This window comes from Rhinopithecus roxellana, chromosome 9 (genome assembly GCF_007565055.1).
Source record: "Rhinopithecus roxellana isolate Shanxi Qingling chromosome 9, ASM756505v1, whole genome shotgun sequence".
NCBI lineage: Eukaryota > Metazoa > Chordata > Mammalia > Primates > Cercopithecidae > Rhinopithecus > Rhinopithecus roxellana.
Window position 1 is genome coordinate 38,287,979 of NC_044557.1, and position 23,576 is coordinate 38,311,554.

Below are 23,576 nucleotides of genomic sequence, written 5' to 3' on the forward strand. Positions count from 1 at the left end.
ATTCAGTAAAATGTTCACAATATAAAACAGGAAAAATCAAGACTGAGGATCAATAAATCATCTCTCTTAATTTAGAATCACCAGGTGAAATGGAAGGTAATCAAACATATTCTCTGTCGCATGTCCAGTCACTCACTCCTCTATTAACCTCTAGCCCTGGGTTTCTTTACCTGTATAATGGCAGTAATATCTAATTTAAGGGGTGCTGGATTAAATGAGATAATATATATATACAAGTCAGAGTCACAGCAGGTGTTAAATGGTAGCCATGTCGAGGGTGGTAAAATTGATGCTGCTCCCATTGCTTGGAGGTATGCTACCAGGTAATTCTCAGAAATTCTGAATCTGCTTATCTTGCTCTAAATAAAAGCATTTCATGGCTCTTCATCATCTTAATATGAACTTCATTTCCTTAGCCTGGAAGAGAAGGCTTCACGTTCCAAGTCTGGCTCTTTGCAGACTTGACTCAGGTATCACCTACCCTGGGAAGCACATTTAGTACACTGCCCCTATCTTGAAGAGGCAGGAAGCACCCCCTCTGGCTTCCCAAAGTTCCTTGTGCATTCATCTATAATAGTACTTCTGACATTATAATTACTTTTCTGTCTCCTTGAACAAATGATGACTTTCAGTACAGTCATGAACTATTTTTTTCCCTCTGTATTCCAAAGCAATACAGTAATGCAAAGCATATAGTAGGTAATTGTAAAATATGTTAAATAAATGCATACTATTTAAAAAAATCTGATGAGCTCTGAGGTTCCCATACACACAAATAAACAAGAAGTAAAATAATGCACACTGTTGTGTGATTTACTTCTCCCATTTTTCACTCCACTGAGTAAAATGCAAGTATCTAAAACAAGTGTGAATCTTTAATTTCTGATCTTTACCAATATAACTTACTTTATAAAAAGGACTAGAACCAAAATAGTAAAAACTATTAATATCAAGTGATGATTATGTTTAAACTAGAATTAGTCTGTTTGCAGAAATTTAGGTAAATTTTATGAAAGCAATGTTCCAAGTGCTTTGTAAAAAGAATCTCAATTAGTCATCAACAACTTCAAAAGATAAATAGTATCCCCCACTTTACACATGAGAACACTGAGTCTACAAGAAATTAAATAACTTTCCTAAGGTCACATACCCAATATAGGGTGAAACGTGGATTAAAAAACACAGATCTGTTTATAAAGCCTGTTTACTCGCAAGGGTTTTTAAATTACAACTATACAGTATTGTTTATTTACTGTTCATTACAAAATTCTGTGTACATCATTCTTCAAAATAGTCTTTACTTTAGATGAAGGTATGGACAGAAAAAGAAACAGAAGGAAAAAAGCTAATGCAAAGGAATGTTAAGTATATAATGGACTCTTCTAATTTATTACTAGAAAAACATAGATCTGCAAGGGACAGAATGGCATCGCATGAATATGTGGGGAGCAGATAAGATCTAATTAATGTAACACTAGCACCACCATCTCTGTATTTGTAAAGCACGTTACAGTTTTACAAGAGTATGTTCACATCCACTATCCCATTTAGTAATCATTACCATCCTGTGAAGAAGGCAAAGATTATCTTCTCCATTTTACAAATATAGCTCTACAAATCAAGGTAAAAATGTAATACAATTAATGCATTAGAGCCAACACACTTAGAAAACTTTTAGAAAATGTTGCAGAGTAGTTGTACTGTATTTGTTATGAAAAAGTAACCTACTTTTTGATGGGGTTGTTTTTTTCTTGTAAATTTGTTTGAGTTCTTTGTAGATTTTGGATATTAGCCATTTGTCAGATGAGTAGATTGCAAAAATTTTCTCCCATTCTGTAGGTTGCCTGTTCACTCTGATGGTAGTTTCTTTTGCTATGCAGAAGCTCTTTAGTTTAATTAGATCCCATTTGTCAATTTTGGCTTTTGTTGCCATTGCTTTTGGTGTTTTAGTCATGAAGTCCTTGCCCATGCCTATGTCCTGAATGGTATTGCCTAGGTTTTCTTCAAGGGTTTTTATGGTTTTAGATCTAACATTTCAGTCTTTAATCCATCTTGAAATAATTTTTGTATAAGGTGTAAGGAAGGGATCCAGTTTCAGCATACGGCTAGCCAGTTTTCCCAGCACCATTTATTAAACAGGGAATCCTTTCCCCATTTATTGTTTTTGTCAGGTTTGTCAAAGATCAGATGGTTGTAGATGTGTGGTATTATTTCTGAGGGCTCTGTTCTGTTCCATTGGTCTATATCTGTTTTGGTACCAGTACCATGCTGTTTTGGTTACTGTAGCCTTGTAGTATAGTTTGAAGTCAGGTAGCGTGATGCCTCCAGCTTTGTTCTTTTAGCTTAGGATTGTCTTGGCAAAGTGGGCAAAGGATACGAACAGACACTTCTCAAAAGAAGACATTTATGCAGCCAACAGACACATGAAAAAATGCTCATCATCACTCGCCATCAGAGAAATGCAAATCAAAACCACAATGAGATACCATCTCACACCAGTTAGAATGGCAATCATTAAAAAGTCAGGAAACAACAGGTGCTGGAAAGGATGTGGAGAAATAGGAACACTTTTACACTGGTGGGACTGTAAACTAGTTCAACCATTGTGGAAGACAGTGTGGAAATTCCTCAAGGATCTAGAACTAGAAATACCATTTGACCCAGCCATCCCATTACTGGGTATATACCCAAAGGATTATAAATCATGCTGCTATAAAGACACATGCACACGTATGTTTACTGTGGTACTATTCACAATAGCAAAGACTTGGAACCAACCCAAATGTCCATCCGTGATAGACTGGATTAAGAAAATGTGGCACACATACACCATGGAATACTATGCAGCCATAAAAAAGGATGAGTTCATGTCCTTTGTAGGGACATGGATGAAGCCGGAAACCATCATTCTCAGCAAACTATCGCAATGACAGAAAACCAAACACCGCATGTTCTCACTCATAGGTGGGAATTGAACAACGAGAACACTTGGACACAGGAAGGGGACCGCCACACACCAGGGCCTGTCATGGGGTGGGCGGAGTGGGGAGGGATAGCATTAGGAGAAATACCTAATGTAAATGATGAGTTAATGGGTGCAGCACACCAACATGGCCCATGTACACATATGTAACAAAGCTGCACGTTGTGCACATGTACCCTATAACTTAAAGTATAATAAAAAATAAATAAAAGAAAAAGTAACCTAAAGCAGAGTTCAAGGTCATGAGTGCCACTTCATGAGCATTCCCTTTGATTTATCTTAAATTACACAAAAAAGGTAACAATTTTATTACTGGCAATTAAGATTGCTGTGTGTGTGTGTGTGTGTGTGTGCATTAGGATCATGTTGTATGTATATATGTGTATTAGAACGTGTGTGTGTGTGTGTGTGTGTGTGTGTGTGTGTGTGTGTGTGTATTGGAGAATCTCTTTGCAAGGACAACTGCATAAGGTCCAAAACATGAATTAGCTTAATTTGAGGGGGAAACTCCAACAATTCAATCCACTATGCTCTATCACCATGGTAGGATACATACTGTCAATGGTTAAGTCAATTGGTACTGTCTGGGAGCCAAGGCCCCATCCATGAAATCATGGTTGTATCCTCCCCTGCCTAACTCTTATTTCTGGGCAACTTCTGACAAGTCATAACCTTCTGATATCTCATTTTCCTTAACTGAAAAAAAAAAAATCTGTTTCCTGTTTCACAGAGCCCTAAAGTTAAGATTCACTATCAAGAGTTCTATTTTGACCAAGTTAAGCTGCAAATGAGTATTGGATATTGACTCACATGGACATGATCACTCATCATGGGAGCCCAATGCCTTCCAAGATTAATCTCATAAAGAAACCTACATAACAGGATAAGAAATGGACCTTCACTTAATGATACAGAACCACCCTTATCAATTACTGATTATGTCACAGACAAGAAAGGACAGGGAGCCTGTCTAGATGAAATGGCAGATCATTCAAGGAAAAGTGTTTTCTTCAGCTGCAGGGTCTGAGGGCCTCATATAGGAAGCCTACATGTAACAAGATTATATTCTGGAAAAAAATGAAAATCCCATGAGATTTTGCAGAGATGCCAACTAAAACTACCTCAAAGTTTTGTCTAAGATTTAATAGTGGACCAGACCTTTCGGGGGATGTCTGGTTTGACTGTTTTCATTAATCTAATCTTTGAATATGTAATGCATTCACATTTCAAAAACAAGAAAATAACAGTGAACCATTCAACCCTCTACGTGTCCCCTATACAACCACTCGCAAGCCCTACCCCAAAATGGTAACTTTTATCTTAAAGTTTCTATTGTATCCTTCCTGAGGTTTTTTATTTTTTATTTTTTTGAGACGGAGTTTCATTTTTATTGCCCAGGCTAGAGTGCAATGGTGCGATCTCGGCTCACTGCAACCTCTGCCTCCCAGGTTCAAGCAATTCTGCCTCAGCCTCTCAGGCAGCTGGGATTATAGGCATGGGCCACCATACCCAGCTAATTTTGTATTTTTAGTAGAGACGGGGTTTGTCCATGTTGGTCAGGCTGGTCTCGAACTCCCGACCTCAGGTGATCTGCCCTCCTCGTCCTCCCAAAGTGCTGGGATTACAGGCATGAGCCGCTGTGCCCAGCCCTTCCTTTTAAAAAATTAAATATACAGAAACACAGTGCACAGACACCTTCAGTGTCAGTGCACAGATACCTTCCCCGTTCTTTTATAAGGCTGTAAAGTATTCTATAATACTGATGAATTATAATCTATTTAACCAGTCTTCTACTGAAGGGCACTGCTATAGTTTTACAGTTTGCAAGAATACCTTTGTTTTGTTAAATATGCTTATATTTCTACTACTTGATTTTTCAGCTTGAGATACCATCCTTTAACTTTCAGTTATTGCACATGAGGAAGTCACTCTATAAGCCAGCTTCTTTCCCCTATCCTCTTCCAGTATTGTTAGTTACCAGAGCACCTTTTTTTTCCTTTCACTCTAATCTCTTTCATTTTAGGCTTAGCTGTAGAAATTGGATATAGTCAATAATGTGAGTCCTTTTATCTTAATTTCCCCAGTTATCTATTTGCTTGTGTTCATCCTCTACTAGTATCCTAAAGTGCTCATGAAAACAAAATTATCTCACAGCAATATATTTCACTCATAATGTATTATTGAATGTTCAAATTATTTTCAGTAGTCTTTTGTCTTTCTTGGTTCTCCTTTTCCTTTCTTGAATTTCTTTGAAGGTATTAGTTCATTATCTCTGGTTCATTATTTCAATGTGAAACTTGCAAAATCTGAGGCAAACATGTTACCTTCTCCCTTATAAGTGACTAGGTATTTTTGTATGGCCGCCCACAGAATTCTTTCTTTCTCTTTAAAGGCCAATTACTTTACTAAGATATATCTCATTGTTAACTATTTTGGGTCATTTTTGCCTGGTATGTTCTTTCAATATGCAAATTTAAATCTTCTGTTATTTCTGGAAAGTTTTCTTGACTTACATCTCTAAATATCTACTCTGTTCCACCATTTTAGCTTTTTAAAATCAGAGACTCTGAACTGCTTATGTTGAAACACCTTTATCTGTTTTCTATCTCACTTTCTCTCCAATTCTTTTTAACTATTTGCTTTTCTCATTTCTATCCACTATATCCATTATTGTGTTCAGTATAAATTCTATCTTGTCACCTTCCAAATCTGTCTTCCTTTCCATGATATATTTAAATTTTACTTCTACTATTTTCTGACTCTGAATGTACATACTTAATGCAACTCAACTCCTTTTGTTGTCTTATCATCTCTTCACTGAGTTCTTAAATTTGTGCTTTATGGTAAAGCTATTGTTTCATTTAATTTTTTGAGTGGTAGGAAATTTAGTCACAATTTTCATTAGTTCTATGGCAACACTTTTACATTAAGTGCTCTCCAGTCATTAAATTCTGCTGCTCTCTTCCTCTGTTTTACTTAAAGTACCTTCTGTGCCAGTTTCCTTTTTTAAAAGTCATTATTGAATGAGCTGAATTTTCCTGGACCAACTCTTTGTACCAAGTTCTTAATGGGGATAAAAGGGAGGTCTTGGGAGAGAGCAGAGGAAATCCGTCTGAGCTTTACTACCCAAATGGTTCTCTCCTCTGCCAAACAGATAGACTGCTTCTTAGGATCATGCCTCTGCTATTTCTCTAAGCCATACTGGGCCCAGAGAGACTGCACTGGATCCTTTTTAACCCAGATCCTAGACCAGATGTGGAAAGTGAAATATTTAGCTTTGTACTTCAGGGTGAGCTCCCCTCCCTCACCCACCCCTAAGCTTTAAAAAAGAAAAATTAAGACTTCTTTGTGTCTTAACATATGGTCTATTCAATGCGCACTTGAGAAGAATTTGTGCTCTGCTGTTGAGTGCTGTGTCTGTTACCTCTAACTGGATTATTATAGTGTTGCTCAGGTGCTCGATTTCCTTATTACGCTTCTATCTGATTGTCCTATCCATTATTGAAAGTGGGGTATTCAAGTCCTCATTATTGTAGAATTGTCTCTCTCTTAAATTCTGTCAAATTTTGCTTCATATATTGTGGAAATTCATTGTTAGATATATGTATGTGTTTATAATTATTATATCTTCCTGCTGGATTGAAACTGTTATCAATATACAATGCCCTTTATCTCATAACCTTTTTTTCAAAACTTAAAGTGTATACTGTCTGCCAATAATAATATAGTCACCCCAGATCTCTTTTGGTTATTATCTGCATGGTATATTATATTAGGGTTCTCTAGATTACTTCTGTCCCTCTAACAGGCAGTTTATTAAGTATTAATTCACATGATCACAAGGTCCCACAATAGGGCATCTGCAAACTGAGGAGCAAGGAAAGCAAGTCTGAGTCTCAAAACTGAAGAACTTGGGAATCTGATGTTTGAGGATGGGAAGCATCCAGCGCAGGAGAAAGATGTGGGCTGGGAGGCTAGGCCAGTCTAGTCTTTCCATGTTTTTCTGCTCGCTTTATATTATAGCCGCACTGGCAGCTCATTAGATGGTGCCCCCCTCGATTGAGGGTGGGTCTGCCTTTCCCAGCCCACTGACTCGAATGTTAATCTCTTTTGGTAACACCCTCACAGACACACCCAAGATCAATACTTTGCATCCTTCAATCCAATCAAGTTGACACTCAGTATTAACCATCACATATCTCCTTTCCCATTCTTTTACTTTCAGCCTCTTTGCGTCCTTATATTTAAAGTGAAGTGAATCTCTTTAATACAGCATACAGTTTCCCCCCCCCCTCCCCCCGCAATCTGCTCATCTCTGCCTTCAAAGAGAAAAATTTAGCTGGGTGTGGTGGTGCATGCCTGCAGTCCAAGAGGCAGAAGTTGCAGTGAGCTGAGATTCCATCACTGCACTCCAGCCTGGGCAACAGAGTGAGACCCTGTTTCTCAATGAATAAATAAATAAAAATAAAATAGAGAAAAATGTAATCCACTGACATTTAATGCAATTTCGATAAAGAAGGATTTACTTCTGCCATTTTGTTATACATTGTCTTCTTCTTTTTTTTTTTTTTTTGAGACAGAGTCTCACCCTGTCGCCCAGGGTGAAGTACAATGGTGTAATCTCGGCTCACTGCAATCTCTGCCTCCTGGGTCCAAACCATTCTCCTGCCTCAGGCTCCTGAGTAGCTGGGATTACAGATGCCCACCACCATGCCCAGCTAATTTTTGTATTTTTAGTAGAGATAGGGTTTCACCATGTTGACCAGGCTGGTCTCGAACTCCTGACCCCATGATCCACCCGCCTCGCCCTCTCAAAGTGCCGGGATTACAGACATGAGCCACTATGCCTGGCCACTATTTGTCTTCTATATGCCTTGTTTTTTGTTCCTTAATTCTTCCATTAGGCCAGGCGTGGTGGCTCACGCTTGTAATCCCAGCACTTTGGGGGGCCGAGGCGGGTGGATCATGAGGTCAAGAAGGTGTGAAACCCTGTCTCTACTAAAAATACAAAAATTAGCTGGGTGTGGTGGCATGCGCCTGTAGTCCCAGCTACTCGGGAGGCTGAGGCAGGAGAATCACTTGAACCCGGGAGGCAGAGGTTGCAGTGAGCCAAGATCGTGCCACTGCACTCCAGCCTGGCAACAGAACAACACTCCATCTCAAAAAAACAAAACAAAAACCAACTTCCATTATTGCCTGCCTGTTTGTTTGTGTGTTTGTTTATTTTTTTGAGACAGAGTCTTGCTCTGTTGCCCAGGTTGGAGTGCAGTGGTGTGGTCTCGGCTCACTCAACCTCTGCCTCCCAGATTCAAGTGATTCTCCTGCCTCAGCCTCCCGAGTAGCTGGGGCTGACTATAGGTGCGCACCAACACGCCTGGCTAATTTTTATATCTTTAGTAGAGATGGGTTTTTGCCATGTTGGCCCGGCTGGTCTTGAACTCCTGAACTCAGGTGATCCACCTGCCTCAGCCTCCCAAAGTGCTGGGATTACAGGCGTGAGCCATCATGCCTGGCACATTATTGGCTTTTTAAAATTTAGTTGATTTTGTGTGTGTGTGCGCGCATCATTTTGATTCCCTTCTTTCCTGTTTTGTGTATTTTTAAATTTTCTTTGTGGTTACTTTGGGGATTACAATTAACACCTTAAACTTATAAAGACCTAGTTTGAATAATACCAATTTAATTTCAATAGTATACAAACACTGCTCCTATGCATCTCCAATCCTCTCCTTTTCTATTGTTATTGCCACAAGTTACATCTTTATATGTGTGTGCCCATTACCACAGACAAAATTATTGTTATATGCATTTGCCTTTTAAATCATATAGGAAGTAAAAGAGGTGTTATAAACCAAAAATACAATACTGGTTTACATATTTACCTGTGTAGTTACCATTACCAGTGTTCTTTATTTCCCCTTATGGCTTTGGGTAACTGTTAATACCCTTTTATGTCATCATAAAGAACTCCATTTAGCATTTCTTGTTCTCTTTGAAATGGAGATCTCACCATATCACCTAGGCTGGCCTTGAACGCCTGAGGTCAAGAGATCTTTCCCTAGCTTCCTGAGTAGCTAGGATTATAGGCATGTGCCACTGTGCTGAATCTACCATTTTTTGTAGGACAGGTCTACTGGTAATGAACTCCCCCAAACTTTTCTTTGTCTGGAAATAAGTTAAACTCCCCTTCATTCTTCAAGAATAGTTTTGCCAAATATAGAATTCGTGGTTGACAGTTTTTTTGTTGTTTTCAGGATTGACAATATGTTATTTTACTCCCTTCTGGCCTCCAAGGTCCTTAATGAGAAATCAGTGATTAATCTTATTGAGAATCCCTTGTACAAGACAGTTGCTTCTCTCTTGCTGATTTCAAAATTCTTACTCTTTTGGTTTCAACAATTTGACTATAGTGTGTCTCAGTGTGGTTTTCTAAGTTTGTCCTGATTGGAATTTACTGAGCTTCTTGGATGTGCATATTCATGTCTTCATCAGATTTGGGAAGTGTGTTTCTTCAAATATTTTTTTCTGCCCCTTTTATCTTTCTGGGATTCCGGTGATTCATGTATTGGTACACTTGATGGTGCTACCAGTCTCTCAGGCTCTGTTCATCTCTCTTTTTTTTTTTTCCTTTCTACTCCTCAGAATGGATAGTTTGAATTGTCTTCCCTTCAGGTTTGCTGATCCTTACACTTCTCCCTGCTCAAAGGTTTCAACAGCAGATTTTTCCTTTCAGTTATTCTACTTTTCAATTCTAGGATTTCTGTTTGGTTCCTTTTTACAATTTCTTTCTCTTTACTGAGATTCTAGTTTTGTTCATACATTGTTTTCCTTATTTGTTTTTAGTTATTTGTCCATGTTTTCTTTTAGTTCAGTAAACATTTCAGATAGTTCATTTAACATCTTTGACTAGTAATTCCAATGTGTGGGCTTCCTTCGGGGTGGTTTATATCAAATTCTTTTCTTCCTGTGGGCTATACTTTCCTGTATGTTTTGTATTTTTCTGTTGGAAACTGAACATTCCAAGTTTTATACTGGGGAAGCTCTGGAAACTGAATTATTTTACTACTCCAGGATTGTTTATTTTTAAAACTTTGCTGGCTTATGATAAAGGATATTTCAAGGAAACAGATAAAGAGATGTATAGGGCAAGGTATGGGGGAAGGGATGCAGAACTTCCATGCCCTCCCTAGGCGCACCACTCTCCAGGAACCTGCAGGTGTTCAGCTATGTGGAAGCTCCCTGAATGCATTACTCTCAGGTTTTTATGGAAGCTTCATAATGTCAGCATTCCTTCCCCCAAGGTATAGGGCAAGACTCTCTCTGGGGAAGGTCTTAGGACCCACAATCAGAAAAGTGGAGATTAGAGTCCTACCTTGGGGCAGGTGAAAGGAGGGCAGGAGAAGGTCAGAGAAATTGTATTTCCTGAGGCCTGACACACTCAACATTACAACAAAAGACTGTAACAAGGGCTATGGAAGTTATGAGCCAGGAATTGTGGGCAAAAATATATAATATTGCAGGCCATCCCCTGGTTTTCAAACACAGATCCTTTACATCAAAAGAATATACGCAATTATTAATAACTAGTCGAGTCCATCACAGTGCATGACTGTCTCCCAGGGTGAGGCCACACAGGTTTGTAGGCTTTTTTTTTTTTAGATCTTATCAGGTTCCCAAAGTAGCAGCAGTTTGGCAAACATATAGCATTATCCTTTCAGGCATCTGCAATAATTGAGCTAAGAGATAACGTTATCTCTTGCTCCAAGACTTGGTTTTTTTTGTTGTTGTTGTTGTTTCGTTTAGACTGAGTCTTGCCCTGTCGCCCAGGCTGAAATGCAGCGGCACAATCTGGGCTCACTGCAACCTCCACTTCAAAGGTCCAAGCGATTCTTCTGCCTCAGCCTCCTGAGTAGCTGGACTACAGGTGCGTGTCACCACGCCCGACTAACTTCTGCATTTTTAGTACAGATGGGGTTTCACCATATTGGCCAGGCTGGTCTCAATCTCCTGACCACATGATCCGACCACCTCGGCCTCCCAAAGTGCTGGGATTACAGGTATGAGTCACCGCATATGGCAAACTCCAAGACCTTTAATGTAATATTTGATTTCCCTCAATTTATAACCCATTTATTCATTTATTTACCCTCAGTTATTAGTCCTCCTTTTTTCCACTTGTCATTTATTTTTACTCAAACGTTTCCACATTTGGAAGGAGCATTAAGTTTGGTCTCTGTGCTAGTCCAGATTGCTGGTTTTCATACTAGTCTAGCAAGTGCCTTTCCCTCTGTCCATTCTCATTCATAAAGGGTAGGGTTACAAAGATTCTGAACTAGTGAACCATTTTTACCACTAGGCAGTAATAGGTGTGTTCACTCTCAGCCCCAATTTTGCCAGATGGGGTGAAGGCACAACCCACCCCCTTCAGGCCCTCAGGAATTCTGGCATAAGGCTTAAAAATAGTTATATTTTCTTGCTTAGAAATAATCCTTGCTTCCAGCACTTGTAGTCCTAGGACTACTGCATCAGGTAAGGGGAAAAAATGTTTTTAGGTGATTTGGGGAAGAAAAAAAAAAACCATAGTTGTTATACCAGTGTACTTCTCCCTTGGCAATAATTCATAGTCATTTCAGCATCCTCCCCAACCCCTCTTCACCAGATCAACCAGAAAAACAGACAAAAATCTTGTGGGGACATTCCTTTAGTCCCACTCATGCTGAATGTGAGCACACACTCAGGATGGTGAGAAAGCCAGCCTTTCGTGCTTTCATCTCCCTTTCTTATGGACAGTGTTTCAACTGCCAGTTTTACCTATCTTTCAAACTGTACTCTGAGGAGGTTATCTGTCTGCCCAGTGCTGGCCATTATCGGCTGTACAGTATGTTCCTTGGTCTGACAATGGTTGGCCATCCAAATCCATGCAGTACCTTCTGTTCTAGCTCTTTAATGGTTCTCTTAAGCATTGGCATCTTCCACAGGTAAGCAAAGCCCACTCCAGAATCAGGTCTATCCAGCGTGTAGCCCCCCCGGGCTACCAGCATCAGTCTCACTTGCCAGCTATGTTCAGGGCATTCCTACCATGGAATCTGTCCTATAGCCATAGTCAGCCTCTGTCTCTCTTGAGGAGAAACAGAACTGTTCTTACCGTCATTATGTGTCTGAGAGGGGGCAAAAGGAACATGTCTTGATTCAGTCCATCTCTACACTGCTGCAGTGCCCCCAGATCCACTCATTCCATGGACCTGAGGGAGGCACTTGCTTGCATTTTACGTCTTTTCCAAACTATTTTTGCCTTTGCTTGTCTGTTTGCCTTTTTCTATTCCTTGTATGTAATCACTGAAGTTTCTGTTCCATTATCTCTGCAGTTAGCCAGTGATCTGGCACAGATTTCCTTAAGTGTCTGGCTCCAAAATGGGGATGAGGAGGTCAGGAGAGTATTATCTCCTTAACCTCCTGATAGATGCCACTGGGGGAAACCCCTGAGGCCAAGAGGGCCAAATCTTGGGAAAACATCTGCATCAGTCCCTCAGGGATCCACGAGAATGACTAGAACACCAAGGTCCCCCCTGCCCACCCCGGCTTCAGCCAGATACTGCAGGCATATGGGCCATATCCGCACAGGCCACAGGGCTGAGGAATGGGGGATGGTTACTGGTTCACCCAAGCTGTCCTGCCAAAAAACAGTGGCCACTCCCTTCAACGAGTACTCTCTTGGTGGCTCTAAGTGTCCAATCAGGGCCAGAGTGCTGAAATAGTTGATTCTGGTCATTTTTTTCTACTTGGGTAGTTGTTTCAGTGGAGAGATAAACCCCTGGAGGTTCTTACTCTGTCATTTTGAACGGCATTCACCCCTTTCTTTTAAAGGGGGTTTTTCCTAAACATCCTTTCTGGGATGAGACATCCCAAATCCTCTTTTGCTCAGCCTAGGTTTGAGAATGGGGAAAGGTTGCACGTGAGAGCTTCACTATCTACAAACAACCATTGTTAACACCCTGGTACTCTAGATTTTTTTTTTTAAGAATTATTTTCTATACATATATATACATATAATTTTTCTTTCATCTAAGAAAGTTAACACTATTTTTTTCACATACGAATTTATCAGCTGGGCACAGTGGCTCACGCCTATAATCCTAGCACTTTGGGAGCCCTAGGCAGGTGGATCACTTGAGGTCAGGAGTTTGAGACTAGCCTGGCTAATATGGTGAAACCCCGTCTGTACTAAAAATGCAAAAATTATCTGGGCATCGTGGTGGGCGCCTGTAATACCAGCTACTCGGGAGGCTGAAGCAGGAGAATCATTTGAACCTGGGAAGTAGAGGTTGCAGTGAGCCATGATCGTGCCACTGTACTCCAGCCTGGGCAACAGAGTGAGATTCCTCAAAACAAAACTAAACAAAACAAAAATTTATCTATTATCTTTTCATGTCAATAAATATATGTGACATCACTTTTACTAGCCATGGAGTTTAGTGACATCACTTTTACTAGTCCAGGAGTTCGAGACCAACCTGGGCAACATAGTGAGACTCCATCTCTTTATATTTATATAAAAACAATATGTGTTTTTATATAAATCATAGATTTATTAGTCTAATGTATGAAATTATCATCCTTTACTTAATCTTTTTGCTGTAAAACTGTTTCAAACTTTTATTTTGCTTACAAACAATTCTACAATAAAGATCCTTATAACTAAATTTTAGTACACAACCTAATAGATTCCCTTAGAATAAATCTTCAGAAGTACTACAGGGAATAGGAGTGCACTTCAATAGTGTCTAAAACCCTTGCCAAACTGGAGACTAAGTTCTAAAAGAAAATTAGAGAGATTTCCAGAACTGTCCTAGAATCGCTTCCAAAATATGATCTAAGAAAAGGGATCAGGAATTATAAATCAAGGACAAAACATAATGAGATCACTTTAAGACTGTTGGAAATTTTTAGTTTCTTCATGTTTACTCCCCGCCCCCATACCCCTCTCATCACACAGACACTGTTTTCCTAAAGTAATTACATTTAAAATTCTTACTTTGGAAAAGCCTATAGACTCCTATTACGGGGAAAGGAAGAAGGGTAGTGCTGGGAAGGCTGCACCCAGATGTTCTGTCAGTGGGTTAGCGAAACCTGAGTGAAAAAAGCAAATAGAGGCCACCACAGACAGGAAAGATATCAAGCTGAATAATTAACATCATTTAGGAATACAGGAGAGAGGATAAATGAGGAACTGCGAACAAGAGTGACTATGAGAATTTAACTGGTACTTTCATCTGAATAATTACTAAAAAGCTCACCCTCTGGCTTTATTACACAAAATCTGACCCTCTTACCAATATTCTTTTTTTTTTTTGAGATGGAGTCTCGCTCTGTGGCCTAGGTTAGAGTGTGGTGGTGCAATCTCAGTTCATCACAACCTCCGCCTCCCAGGTCCTGGTTCAAGCAATTCTCCTGTCTCAGCCTCCCGAGCAGCTGGGATTACAGGCATGCACCACCACGCCTAGCTAATTTTTGTAGTTTCAGTAGAGATGGGGTTTCACCATGTTGGTCAGGCTGCTCTTGAACTCCTGACCTCGTGATCCACCCACCTTGGCCTCCCAAAGTGCTAGGATTACAGGCATGAGCCACCACGCCTGGCCCTCTTACCAATATTCTCATGAGTTCACTCCGTAACATGAGACAAATTATTTATTTCACAGCATAATACACAATAGATTAAACTTGCCTTTATTAACGCTCTGCTTCCATCAAGCCTGTACTATTTATTTTAAGTCCCAGGCTTGTGCTAGTTTACATGGTTACCTACATTCCAATCCAGCTTAGAAAGCCAACAGGGCTCAGTGAATTAATCAAGTTACTATTAAAGAGCAGTTGGCTTTGCTGGCTCTTTTCTAAAATATCACATTACCTCACTATGTGACCATGAACAAACTACCAGCCTCCACCAAAACTAAATGAACAGTGTGACTTACTGATCACAGATATTACTTCCAGTTAATCATTCTTAGCTTCTCTAAGCCAAATCACAAAAAGTGGGATAGCAGACGAATGTAAATGACATGGTTTTCTCTTGCTTTTCCTTCCTCATATTAGAAAGTAGACAGTAAATACAAGCCCCAGGTCAAGGAAACAAAAGGACTGGAGAACCAACACAACCGGAGCAGTATTACTCCTAACTTTTCCAAAGATTCTTTTCTATCACCCAAATCTTCTGTTTTCCCACAACCAATGTCACAAAAGAGGCCTTTAACTTTTCTGTTAAAGAGCCTCTGGCTCTTGAGACCCGACCACTACTTGCTTTAACAATCCACAAGAGGGAGCCCTGCAGCCACAGTATCTGCCACCTTACCAATCACGTAGATACCAATCATGAATTACCCATGGAGATTACAGTTTAAATTTTTTTTTTAATTCAGTCCTATAAGGTTTTAACTCTAATCTAGGGCAAGGTCATGTTGAATGGCGCTGCTATTAAAACAAACCTGAAGACGTTCTATATTCTAACCTTCTCTTTCTTTCTCTTGATTTCCTTCAAAAAGAACAAGAGGTATCTAAAAGCCTATTGTTAACATCGGGTAATTACATTTATCCTACATCTACAGGACACATTTTCTTAGAAAAAATTTTACATTTAGCGTAAACGAATGGATGGGGGAAAATCAGCTAGGTGTCTGCAGCAATGGTCATTAGTAGAGTGGCATGTGCTGACACAGAAAGGCAGAGCAGCAAAGTACATGAGAACACAGGGGCCTAGGAATTTAGTCACATCTGAGTTTGAATCCCAATTCTGCCACTTTTACTGGTTTTGTGACATTAAACAAGTTAGTTAAGGTTTCTAATCCTCAGTTTCTTCATCTGTAAAATAGGCCCCACAAGACTGTCATAAAGATTAAATGAGATAATATATGCAGTATGTCTTTGCACATTTTTGGCAAAGAAAAAGTCTTAAAATTAATAGACATGGTCATAATTATGAATATCAAATATTTTTAAATACTTCATACCTTTTTTTTTAAACAAATCCAGACTTATTTTTCATGACGGTATAACTTCATCCTGAAAACGAATGTGCTAGAGAAATAACTGGACACATTTAAAATATTTCAAAATATGAATACAGTCTCATTACCATAAAACAAATATATAGGCCAGGTATGGTGGCTCACACCTATAATCCCAGCACTTTGGGAGGCCGACATGGGAGGATTGCTTGAGTCCAGGAGTTCGAGACCAACCTGGGCAACATAATACGTGTGTGTGTGTGTGTGTATAAAATGAATATACAGCTTCAACTTCAGTATGAACCAAAGAAATAAACTAGCCACTTGTAATCTAAAAATTAGATCAATGTTATATGTATAACCAATATTCCCTCCCAAAAGAATTGTTTAAGGGACGGAATATTTGTTATACATATAACATTGATCTAATTTTTAGATTATGCAGAATTCAATGTCCACTTTGAAAAAATTTAGTAAAATAGGGGATATGGGAGATATAAAACCCTATAAAAAGGTTACTCAGCCCAGCCAGGTATGGTGGCTCATGCTTGTAATCCCAGCACTTTGGGAGGCTGCAGCAGGCGGATCACCTGAGGTTGGGAGTTCAAGACCAGCCTGACCAACATGTACAAACTCTGTCTGTACTAAAAATACAAAATTAGCCAGGCATGGCGGTGCAGTTCTGTAATCCCAGCTATCTGGGAGGCTGAGGCAGGAGAATCACTTGAACCCAGGAGGTGAAGGTTGCGGTGAGCCAAGATCGTGCCATTGCACTACAGCCTGGGCAACGAGAGTGAACTCTGTCTCAAGAAAAAAAAAAAAAAAGATTGATTACTCTTATTGTTATGGATTAGGCATATTTTTACTCTTCAGAGCTGGGATATGGGATATGCTGGATCCCTCTTATGCTGAGACTCAGATGCTGAACACAGCATAGCTCCTCAGTCATTAAATTCTTAATTCCCTTATTAAAGTAAGCCGAGAAAGAAAGACGAAAAAGAAAAGTACACAGTCTTAATGCAGTTCCTTCAAAACTTAACATACAAAATAAAGCCTTAAGCTGAATTTCCAATTTTACCAACTTGCCAAAGCACAAGTAAATTAAACTACCGTTAAACTGTATTAAGATTAAGGTCCAATACATATCGGTCAATTCCCTAATTTATGCTATCGAGTTAGGAAAGATATTTAAGAGACAGAACATTCTGTCTGTTCCTTCAACTTTAGGGCAAACAAGAAACAAAGATTAGTGGTTCTTAAATGTAGGTACTTCTGAATCACCTGGAAACTATGTAAAAGTTTTAAAAAAACTACACATACATGGGGCAGAATCCTCTGTTTCCTAATGCAATTCAATACAGCAGTGCTAATCTCTACAAGCACCCCTTTGTAAGGAATTATAATAGAAAGGACAAAGGAGCATGGGTGATAGAAAAGACGGGAAAAAGGGACATGGGATTATTGTTTCCTGGGATATTGCCATGAACTATTAAAGAAATGTTGGCTTTGAAACAACCTGATATGACTTCCAACAAAAATGAACAATTGGGGAGAAACTAAAATTTAATAGACACACCAGACAAATAAGACCTTAGTCTACAATACCACAGCCACAAGCACAGGCTGGCAAACTTGAGTGTGAATGAGAGACTAAATAACAAATGATGGATAGCTGCTTTCGCAGACCAAAAAGATAATGGTTGGAAAAAAGTATGTTTGTGAATAGGAAGCTAATGATCATGTAGTACAGTATAAAAGTTAGATAAGAGAAAAATACTATAATGAAGAAAACTGCCTGGCTGAGGGAAATGCTGAGCAAACTATTTGTACGCCTAAAGAAAAGGGGAAAAGCACTAAAAGCTTCCAAATACAACAGAATCTACCCTTGTATGGGAGTTACCAGATATTAAAGACTGAGATAAACTAAGACAATATAATCAGTACGATGTGAGCTTTTAAGAGACATGTTCTTTCATGTCATAATACAACTAAGTACGAAACTTAATAATCAAAATCCAAGTCTTATCAGAAAAACAAAAACAACTCCAAATCAAATATACATGAGGAACTAGGAAATTTAGGGAAAATTCTGTATGCTTTCATACAGTCACTGTCATAAAGACAATGAGACACATGACTCAACAGAAGGAAAGCAACGAGCCTGAACTTGGTTAACAGTTAATACAGATTATATGAAGAGAACTACAAACAGGCCCGTGTAAAATCTAACTGTAGGAGATACACAGCCATAGTCAATCCAATGCAACAAAAATATACTCAGTCTCTACTATCAGCCAGAAGCTGCCAGAGACCAGAAACAAAAAGATGAATAAAACCAAAAGCGTAAAGTGAAGAGCTTATAGGCTACAATGCAAATATCCTGAAAGGTCCCTCTGCTGCCCTAGCATGGGATGAAGCAAACTGATAAAATGAATACAGAGCTCAAGATAATGGGCAAAACATACTTACATGGACTGGAACATTACTGTGTCCCAAGAGCAAAATGAAAATGGAAAAAACTGCATTTACGTGGACATGAGAAACACTGTAAAGAAACATATTCCTTGTATTACATCTTGTCAGATGTTGGCAGAGAGACCAGGCCCTCCGGTCTGGATGACGTCAATGAGCTTTGGCAAATTCCATGAAGAGAACTGTCAAGCTGACAACTTCCATTACTATTTAATAATCATGCCAGAATCTTTCAAAATAACACATCAGACTAGAAATTCTAATGGGCATGCAGAATGGGATTATAATAATTATTTTATGTTTAAAGATATTAGTATCTCTTATAAGTTAAAAATAATGTGTAACTAAAGCATGATTTGTTAAGTTTAAAGACAAATTTAGAGCAGACAAGAGTTGAATTTTTTTATCTTTCTTTTTTTTTTTTTGAGATGGAGTCTCACGCTGTCGCCCAGGCTGGAGTGCAGTGGCACTATCTCGACTTACTGCAACCTCTGCCTTGGGTTCATGCCATTTTCCTGCCTCAGCCTCCCGCATAGCTGGGATTACAGGCACCCGCCACCACGCCCGGCTAATTTTTGTATTTTTAGTAGAGACGGGGTTTTGCCTATGTTGGCCAGGCTGGTCTCGAATGCCTTACCTCAGGTGATCCATTCGCCTTGGCCTCTCAAAGTGCTGGGATTACAGGTGTGAGCCACCATGCCAGCCAAGATGAATTTTTGACAAAAAAATCAATATGGAATTTATTTCATGTCCACTTAATTTAGGACTCAAAATATTTTATTTCAAGAGACCAAGTATATGGCTAATTGAACAGAGGAAATTCTTTGCAGGAATATTTAAGACTCTTACTTTAGCCGACTGAAGTTACTTACTCGAAAGAGGGAACCTAAACGAGGAGCCTCCTGGTTATCTTTATGGAGCTGAGTGAAAACAGAAACTTGAGAAAGCCTAGTAAGGAGAGGCTGCCACAGTAAAAAATGATGCTTAGGAGCAACGGAGCCTAAGTTAGACAGACAAGCTCTGGGCATCTTTCAGTGTAAACCACTCTATGGTCAGCCCAGCATTGACATCAGTCTCTTCCTCTCTCCCATGTATCACCCTCTCTCTATTTTCCCCTCTCTCCTCTTCCTCCATTATCTTTTCCTCCCAATTTGTTGGGGCTACCCATTGCTCATTGTTATTAGGTGCCTCAAATTTAAATTTTCCCAGCATCAGTCAGAAGACCAAATAGGTTAACATTAGCTGAATGAAAGGGCATCAAGAATCAGTTAATTAAATGCAGGAGGACCACAAATCTGTACCTTAATGGGTGTAATACTTAGATACAGGGCAGGTCTGAGGATTAGGAATCTTTTTAAAATGGGATGAGAGTTGAGGAAGTTTCTCAATGGGTCTTGGAAAAGTATTAATGCCAACATTTTCAGTTTAAATATTTGTCAGAAATTACTCTGTCCATTCAAAACAACAACAACAACACCTGGACCACTACATCCAACCAAATCTTGTTTTTTAAAAAAGGTATATATTAAATGCATCATACACTTAAAAGAGTTAGCTCCTTTATTTGTGGCTAATCTTGTGGCCCTCAACACCAACACAGGATTGCATGCACAGCTTTGTGGGACAGACACAGGGCAAAGAGGTTAAACATGAAGCATGAACCTTAGATTTTTGTTACGTAAATAAATCATCAATGACCAGCATAGTATGAATGTTTATAGATTAGTTGTGATAACGTTTCCAACTGCATGACCAGAGACTGTGCTTTCTGTTGTATAAGCAACCACAGTCCTCCTATCAGGTTGAATACAAGTTTTTAACTAATGGGAGTGTAGTATTATGATATACATATTGGTTTTCATCCACAGTCCCAGGCTAACTCCTATACCCCTTGTTTCAGTCTTTTGTTAAAATGTTGGGTGTGTTAAGGCTAAGGAAACAAACTCTCCGATCTTCTCCTATCCTCCTTTTACCTGTTTCAATCTTCCCTGGCCTTTCTGACTGTGAGTCTTAAGAATCTCCCCAGAGAGGGTCTTGCCCCATACCCTGGGGGAATATGGGGGAAGGAATGCTGACCTCATAAAGCTTTCATAAAAAACCAAGAGGACTGGGTTCTGGTTGCTTCCACATAGCTTAACATGTGGAGGTTCTTGGAGGGTGGCAGCCCAGGGAAGGCGTGGAAGTTCCGCACCCCTTCCCCCATACCTCACCCTACACATCTCTTCATCTGGATCCTTTGCAATATCCTTGATAATAAACTGGTAAATGTAAGTGTTTCCCTGAATTCTGTGAGCTGCTCCAGCAAATTAATCCAACCCAAAAAGAGGGTCCTGGGAACCGCAAGCTGAAGCTGGTCGATCAGAAGTTCCAGAGGCCAGGACTTGTGACTGGTGTCTAGGTTTGGGGGGCTGGGAGGCAGGTTCAGGAACTGAGCCCTTAACCTGTTGCATCTGACACAACCTCCAGGTAGATAGTGTTGGAACTGAATTAGTGGACACCCAGTTGGTGTCCACGGCTTGGTATGTTGGGAGAAACCCCTCCACACATTCACTCACAGAAGTCTTCTGTGTTGATGACGACCGTGGTGATGTAAGAGCAGAGGGAAAACACAGTTTCAGGGTTTTTCCTACACAGTGAGCATCCACAAATTTAAACAGTATCTTTAATGACCTAAAATATTCCAAATCTCTTAACACAAGCCACTAGTATAATTCTGATATGGTTTGGCTGTGCCCCCACCCAAATCTCATCTTGAATTGTAACACCCAATATTCCCACGTGTCATGGGAGGGACCTCGTAGGCGGTAGTTGAATCATGGGGGTGCTAATTCTCATGATAGTGAATATGTTTCAGGACATCTGATTGTTTTAAAAAGGGGAGTTTCCCTGCACAAGCTCTCTTGCCTTGTCTGCTGCCATGTGAGATGTGCCTTTCACCTTCGGCCATAATTGTGAGGTCTCCCCAGTCAGGTGGAGCTATAAGTCTAATAAACCTCTTCTTTTGTAGATTGCCCAGTCTCGGAATGTCTTCATCAGCAGCAGAAAAACAGACTAATACAAATTCTTACTGATATCTGTATTCTCTTTTAATCACAAAATAGAACATTTCCTAGAGAAGAAAATACTATTTCAAGACAATACTCCAAGAATATTACTTTTTTTTTTTTTTTTTTTTGATACGGAGTCTCGCTCTGTGGCCTGGGCTGGAGTGCAGTGGCCGGATCTCAGCTCACTGCAAGCTCCACCTCCCGGGTTCACGCCATTCTCCTGCCTCAGCCTCCCAAGTAGCTGGGACTACAGGTGCCCGCCACCTCACCCGGCTAGTTTTTTGTATTTTTTAGTAGAGACGGGGTTTCACCATGTTAGCCAGAATGGTCTCCATCTCCTGACCTCGTGATCTGCCCGCCTCGGCCTCCCAAAGTGCTGGGATTACAGGCTTGAGCCACCGTGCCCGGATCCAAGAGTATTTCTAGTCATCCTATAGTAATATTAACAATGACTTCTTTATGTAAAAAAATCCCTTTCTCAAACTCATAAACTATGTAAATATGATAAATATTACCTTCTGTGCTACAATAATAGATAATAAAATATATAATCAATAATAATACAAAAAGGTCAAGAATGCACCAGAAAACTTCTTTAGTGACAGATGCTATCTGAGGAGTTTTTTTATTCTGGCATGAAGAGCCCACTAAAAGTAAGAGACATGGCCAGGCGAGGTGGCTCATACCTGTAATCCGCGCACTTTGGGAGGCTGAGGTGGGCAGATCACTTGAGGTCAGGAGTTCAAGACCAGCCTGGCCAACACAGTGAAACACTGTTTCTACTAAAAATACAAAAATTAGCCAGGCGTGGTGGCGGGCACCTGTAATCCCAGCCACTTGGGAGGCTGAGGCACAAGATTTGCTTGAACCAGGGAGTTGGTGGTTGCAGTGTGCCGAGATTGCGCCACTGCACTCCAGCCTGGGTGACAGAGTGAGACTCAGTCTCAAAAAAAGTAACAGACGCATGCACATATTTTTTTCAAAAAAATTGTTAAGAAAGTCTCTGCATGATACAGCCATCTCAGAAATGACTTAAAAATTATAGAATCTATTGATTAAATCAGAATCATTGCAACAAAGCTGCCAAACTAACCATGAGAGCATATTTGTACCAGATCTTTGAGAAACACTTCTTGGCTAGAAGAATTCATAATCATCAAAATCCCTCTATCTTGTGTAACCATACATAAAAGTAAGTTTCAAAATGTCTTCCCAAAGTTTGAACTCTCTCGTTTCTTTATAAATAACCACAGAATTGGCCTAATTTCAGTTAATTAACAAATATGTGATCTAGACTGGGTGCAGTAGCTCATAACTGTAATCCCAGCACTTTGGGAGGCTGAGGCAGGCAGATCACATGAGGTCAGGAGTTCGAGACCAGCCTGGCCAACAGAGTGAAACATCATCTCTACTAAAAATACAAAAATTAGCCAGGCGTAATGGCAGGTGCCTGTAATCCCAGCTACTTAGGAGGCTGAGGTAGGAGAATCTCTTAAACCCAGAAGATGGAGGCTGCAGTGAGCCAAGATTGAATCACTACATTCCAGCCTGGGTGACAGATCGAGACTCCGTCTCAAAACAAAACAAAAAAAAAATAATAAAAAAAAATAAGAAGAAGAAAGAAGGAAATATCCTGAAAGTAGGGATAATGGTTAGCTAGGAGAATAGCAGAACAGCCTCAAACAGTGGTGATAAAGGACTGGTTCAAGGAGAACAAGAGATAAGGAGGCAGAAAAGAAATAAATAGAATAGGCTATGTTAGCATACAAAAACCCAAAGGATTTAATGAGACTAGATTTAAGCAATGAAAGAACAGAAAGAGACAACAATTTTACAACAGGGAAATTAACAGTGAGTTTAGGGTAAAAGTAAAGAGGTACACAAAGTAAGTGGGTTGAGGAGCTGTAAGCAGAGAACATTCTAGCTTTAATGCATTTAATACACATATCCAGAATTTTGCAATCAGAACACCGAGAAACGATTTTTATTTCGGCACGCGTGTAAATTTTTGTATCATTAGGGAAAATAGTCTTATTTTTAATTCTATACAAGGTAAGGGCACATTATAGTCTTTCA

At 39.7% G+C, this 23,576-nt stretch overlaps 1 protein-coding gene across 2 annotated transcripts in view; it reads right to left on the minus strand.

Moving 5' to 3' along the window:
- The window catches only part of PDE7A (phosphodiesterase 7A), a 124,636-nt gene that overhangs the window by 31,432 nt on the left and 69,628 nt on the right, over positions 1-23,576 (minus strand). The gene's annotated exons all lie outside the window — the stretch shown is intronic.